Raw genomic sequence first — 6,690 nt, forward strand, 5'->3', positions numbered from 1 at the left:
TAATAAATCTGTTCTTCGTATGAAACAATTGTACTGAACAACTAATCCATTCTTGTTGCTTTTTTCTTGTATATATATATATATATATATAATAATAATAATAATAATAATAATAATAATAATGATAATAATAATCCATTCTACTATAGGCACAAAGACTGAAATTCTGGGGGAAGGGAACAGTTGATCCTTTTGGCCCCAGCACTCAACTGGTACTTTTTTCATTGACCGTCAAAGGATGAAAGGCAAAGTTGACCTTGGCAGATTTTGTGCTCAGAATGTAAAGAACAAAATGTTGCTAAGCTTTTATTAGGCACAGGGGCATAAATGAGGGGCACATCACCAAGGACAGACAACGTGCGGGGGATTTACTTAAAGGCTGGGGGAGAAAGAAACGGAAAAGATAGTGAAAATGCGATAAAAATATTTTACAGAATATAGAAACTATGTGACAGCATGAATGATGGCAGTCCGATACAGGAGAAGCTCCAACTAGGGCCAATCAAGGAACCCCACAGATCCAGGATCACCCTGACCACCAAAGGTACAAGCCCTGTCTCCTCCTCTCCAATTGACAGGTGCTTACTTGGAGTAGGGCCATTCACTCTATTTTTGTCACAGTCACCCTTCATCTCACAAATTCACTGGGAGGTAGCACTTCTCTCCCCACCCTCACTTTCCTTTCCATGTGAAACTTTAAGAAGTCAATGAGAGAGTCTGAGCGAAGAGAATGGTGTCTTTTGTCAATCTTCTCAACCTCATCCACTGCAAAACTCTTTCACCAAAGCCCCTAACTAGACAGAGGGAAAGCACCTGCCCTGCATTGTTAAAAGGTGGGTGGTGGGGCAATCCTCACGATGGACTTGGCCGTTAGCCCCGGATTCGTCCCACACATGATAACAACTGTTCAACATAATTCCACAATTCAGCAGAACGGTTTCATCACTGTGCATGTGTATCGGACAGTCTCACCCGACAGCGCTTTCCATGCCTGTACAGTTTATCTTGAACTGGCAGTGCTCCTTGGGGGATTTCTGGAAGTTATCCACGGTTGTACCAGATCTGAAAGTCCTCTGAAATAGAACAGCCAGTTTATCCTTGTAGAGGCCTTGGAGTTTTCCCCGAGAACATCATCGCTCTTATCCTCCATTAGATTTCTATATATTGTTACTGAAGAACTTCCACTGACCGTATTGTCCAATTTGTAAGAGCAGTGAGTGCCTGATGACATTCTGATGTCAGGCGCCTAATCTTGGTCTTTTCTTGACCCAGGGTTGCAGGTCTGTCAAAGAGATGAGCTGCAGAAATGCATGTCTTAGCAATGTGGCTGAATCGGTGGAGCATAAAAACCCCTACCAAAACATGCATTTTTCTGGCTCTTTATGTTCTGAGTTCAAATTCTGCTGAGGTCGAGTTTTGTTTTTAATTCCTCCTGGGTCCATAAAATAAAGTAGGTAGCACTGGAATGGCTTTCATTTTAACACTTCATTCCATAACCACTACACTACAACAACCACTGCAATTCCCATGATGACCACCACAACCACTGCCACTACCACCACCACCTCCACCACAATCACCACAACCACCATCACCACCACCACCACCACCAACACCACCACCACTACCATCACCACCTCCACCACAACTACCACAACCACCACCACTACCATCACCGCCTCCACAACCACCACCACTACCATCACCACCTCCACGACAATCACCACAACCACCACTACCACAACCACCACCACTACCATCACCGCCTCCACAACCACCACCACTACTATCACCACCTCCACCACAACCACCACAACCACTACCACTTCCATCACCACCTCCACCACAACCACCACCACTACCATCACCACCTCCACCACAATCACCACAACCACTACCACTACCATCACCACCACCACAACCACCACCACTACCATCACCACCTCCACCACCACCACCACCACTACCATCACCACCTCCACCACCACCACTACCATCACCACCTCCACGACAATCACCACAACCACCACTACCACAACCACCACCATCACCACCTCCACCACCACCACCACTACCACTACCACCATCTCCACCAGAACCGCCACCACAACCACTACAACCACTACCGCAATTTCCAGCACCCCCCCCCACTATCCCCCCCCCCTCCGCCGCCGCCGCCGTTACTTCAACACCAACAATAAACAGTACACGACATGTTTTCCATGTTATTCAATCTTGAGATAAAAAACCGCATCTCTGTTGTTGTTGTTGTTGTTGTTGTTGTTGTTTGTTTGACGATCAAGAAAAAAACACAAAGGCATTGTTGTTGTTTGCTGGTTGTTATTGTTGTTGCTGCTGATGTTCGTGTTTATTGTCTGTTCATGATGATGATGGTGGTGGTAATGGTTAGAATAAAATCGATGTAAACGTTGCTGCTACTGATGATGATGATGATGATGATAATGGGAGTGTTGTTGCTTGTGTTGTCCTTGGTGGTAGTGGCGACGGCGATGTCGGTGTCGGTGGTGGTGGTGGTGGTGATGACGTGTACGATGACAATGACCGGTGGTGATGTTATGATGATGGTGATGATGATGGTGGTGGTGATGGAGATTATGAATTTGAAGAGAATAGTGATGACGATCGTGTTGGTAGCGATAATGATGATGATGATGGTGATGGTAATGATGACGGTGATGATGATGGTGTTGATGATAACGATGATGATGGTGATGATGATCGTATTGGTAGTGATGATGATGGTGATGGTGTTGATGGTAATAAAAATGATGATGATGATGATGATAATGGTGATGATGATGATGCTGTGTTGAAAATGGGATGATGATATGATGATGGTGTTGAAGATGGTGCTGATGGTGGTGCCGTGGTCCAAAATAGGCAACTGAGATAAATTTGCAGCTGGAAAAAAGCTGAGAACCCATGAAACCATTGGAGAGTGATAAGACACGGAAAAAGTGGGTTATTTAAGAAGGCCCAGCCGACCACCACAACCACCACCAACAACAACAACACCAACACCACTACCACCACCACTACAACCATCACTACCACCAACACTACTACCAACACCACTACCACCATCACCACCACCATCACCACCACCACCACTACCACCACCATTACTACCACAATCACCGCCACTATCCCTCCAAATCACCAATAACACCACCATCACTACCATCACTACCACCACCACCACCACCATCAATATCACCATCACCACCACCACCACTACTACCACCATTACTACTACCACCATCACTACTACCACCACCACCACTAACACCACCACCACCACCACCATCAATACCACCATCACTACCACCACCACTACTACCACCACTACCACCATCACTACCACTACCACCATCACCACCTCCACCACCCCTAACACCACCAACACCACCACCACCACAGTCACCTCAACCACCAACGCAATTCCCACTACAATCACAACCACTACCACCACCATCACCACTTCCGCCGCCACCACTAACTACTGCTATAAACCATCATCATCATCACCACTACCACAACCATGACCAACACTACTGTCTCCTCCCTTCCTTCACCTCCTCTTCCTTCACCTCCTCTTCCTCCCCTCCTTCATCACCGCCACCGCCGCCACGACCACCACCCTCATGGCTAGTATACCACAGACACTTCCATCTCTATCATCACCATCAGTACGTATGTATATATATGTTTGTGTGTGTGCGTGCGTATTTGCGTGAGTGCATGGTTTTTTTTGGGTTTTTTTTATCTAGTTTCAGCTCACGAGCTGTGGCCATGCTGGTGTGTTCTTGTCTATTTTTAATTATTTGAAATCTTGTCAGGAAGGAGTTGGTTTCTAACAAAGACACAAACTTCCATCGTTGGAATGTAGATAAGAGAAACGATGTCACGCTTTAGACTTGAGAAAGTCTTGCATATCTTTACTGTTCCTCTTACAGATCGTATTTGTAGTCTATGAGTCATTTGGTTGATTTCTTTTTCTGAGGATCCAAGCTGATCCAGACCGACAGTTAAGCATTTACTTACAAAACCAAGTAAAGAATAAATGGTAAAAACCCGCTTCGGTCATGAATGACCATGGAATTGCACCTAGAAAGTTCTCCTCCGAGGCACAGGTCTGGTCAAGATTGTTTAAGGAAGACCAGCAGTCGGCCCTGCATACCAGCCTCTCCTCTCCTCACCACTGACGTTATCCAAGGGAAAGGCAAAGGGGCCAATACAGCTTGGCACCAGTGACATAGCAGCTCATTTCTACAGTTGAGTTAACTGGAGCAACGTGAGATAAAGAGTCTTGCTCAAGAACACAACACAAAGCCTGGTCCAAGAATCAAACTCACTATGTTCTAACCACTGAGATCTGCGCCTTCTCAAAACTAAGTGCTCCAATTATTATTGGTATAAATGTGGATTTATATAGGAGCACTCCGTCGGTTACGACGATGAGGGTCCCAGCTGATACGATCAACGGAACAGCTTGCTCGTGGAATTAACGTGCAAGTGGCTGAGCATTCCACAGACACGTGCACCCTTAACGTAGTTCTCGAGGAGATTCAGCGTGACACAGAGAGCGACAAGGCCGGCCCCTTTGAAATACAGGTACAACAGAAACAGGAAGTAAGAGTGAGAGAAAGTTGTGGTGAAAGAGTACAGCAGGGATCACCACCATCCCCTGCCGGAGCCTCGTGAAGCTTTAGGTGTTTTCGCTCAATAAACACTCACAATGCCCGGTCTGGGAATCGAAACCGCGATCCTACGACCGCGAGTCCGCTGCCCTAACCACTGGGCCATTGCGCCTCCACTAATGTGGATTTATAATCTGGATACAGAAGTTGGAGGGTTTCAAAACTGTCGTCCATTGTTGTCCTCTCTCTCTCACTGGTTTTTGTTATGTCGCACATTCGGATGACCCCTACTCAACTCTACTCTGCTACTCTCTCTCTTCTGACGTCTCGGCTTCTCCCTCTGTATCTACGCATTGGGCTAACCCTACTTCTATGGGCGTCCACACAACAGTTTTTAAAGAGATATTCATACCATCAGCACAGCTGGCCTCTATGATGGTACGTACTTATTCTTGTCTGTCCCAAATAACAATATCCAACATGTTATCTTTGCACTTTGCACTTGATAGAAGTTCCCATGGGAATGTTCCACCAAAATTCCTTGTGTCGATGCTGGTTTACGTATTCAATAACAGGGGGAGGGGTGTTGCTTCAATATTTATTCCATGAATAACCGAATTCTTTTCATTCGTTTTTTTTTTTCCCTTAACAATTCAACTAGTTCCCCGCCAACAATTTCGGTAGAAGGGGTCAGTTGACTGCATAGGCCCCAGTGCAAAACTGGTACTTATTTTATTTTAAAGGCGGCGAGCTGGCACGCCGGGCGAAATGCTTTGCGGTATTTCGTCTGCCGTTACGTTGTGAGTTCAAATTCCGCAGAGGTCGACTTTGCCTTTCATCCTTTCGGGGTCGATAAATTAAATACCAGTTACGCATTGGGGTCGATGTAATCGACTTAATCCCTTTGTCTGTCCTTGTTTGTCCCCTCTGTGTTTAGCCCCTTGTGGGTAATAAAGAAATAGGTACTTATTTTATCGACTCCGAAAGGATGAAAGGCAAAGTCGATCTCAGCGGAATTTGAACTCAGATCGTAAAGACGGACGAAATACCGCCAAGCATTTCGCCCGGCGTTAACCATTCCATAAACTCGTCGCCGAAAGACAAATTTTGGCACAAGGCCAGCGATTTCGGGGGAGTGGGTAAGTCGATTACAATGACCCCAGTGCTCAACTGGTGTTTATTTCATCGTCCCCCAAAGGCAAAGTCGATCTCGGTGGCATTTGAACTCAGAACGTAAAGACAGACGAAATGCCGCTAAGCGTTTACCCGGTGTGCTAACGAATCTGCCAGCTCGCTGCCTTTATAATAATAATAATAATAATAATAATAATAATAATAATAATAATATCCTTTTTATTAAAGGCCTGGAATTTTGGGGGAGGGGTTAAATCGATTAGATCGACCAGTACTCAACTGCTACTTAATTTATCGACCCCGAAAGGATGAAAAGCAAAGTCGACCTCGGCGCAATTTGAACTCAGAACATAGTGGCAGACGAAATACCTATTTCTTTACTACCCACAAGGGGTTACACACAGAGGGGACAAACGAGGACAGACAAACGGATTAAGTCGATTATATCGATCCCAGTGTGTAACTGGTACTTATTTAATCGACCCCGAAAGGATGAAAGGCAAAGTCGACCCCGGCGGAATTTGAACTCAGTACGTAGCGGCAGATGAAATACGGCTACGCATTTCGCCCAACGTGCTAACGATTCTGCCAGCTCGCCATCTGAAGGCAATTTTAATTCATTAAAATATAAAAAGTCGTAACTCGTTTGTGACCCCAGGAACTGGCTTTTTTTTAATAGTTCATTTATTAAAATTGTTTCGAAACTAAATTCTTCATGTATCAAAAGACTTGTTAATAGGTCTGGGTGTCGCCGGGTCACATCGTTAGCGTACAAGGGTCCTTAAGTGTAACCATCCGTTGGCAATATACGGGCTATTATTTCGGTTTGTGTGTTTAATTAATTAAGACAGGAAGACTGGTTTCTGTCACTGTGGCTTTGTTGGTTTGTTTAATG

Source organism: Octopus sinensis, unplaced genomic scaffold (assembly GCF_006345805.1).
Source record: "Octopus sinensis unplaced genomic scaffold, ASM634580v1 Contig14435, whole genome shotgun sequence".
Lineage (NCBI taxonomy): Eukaryota > Metazoa > Mollusca > Cephalopoda > Octopoda > Octopodidae > Octopus > Octopus sinensis.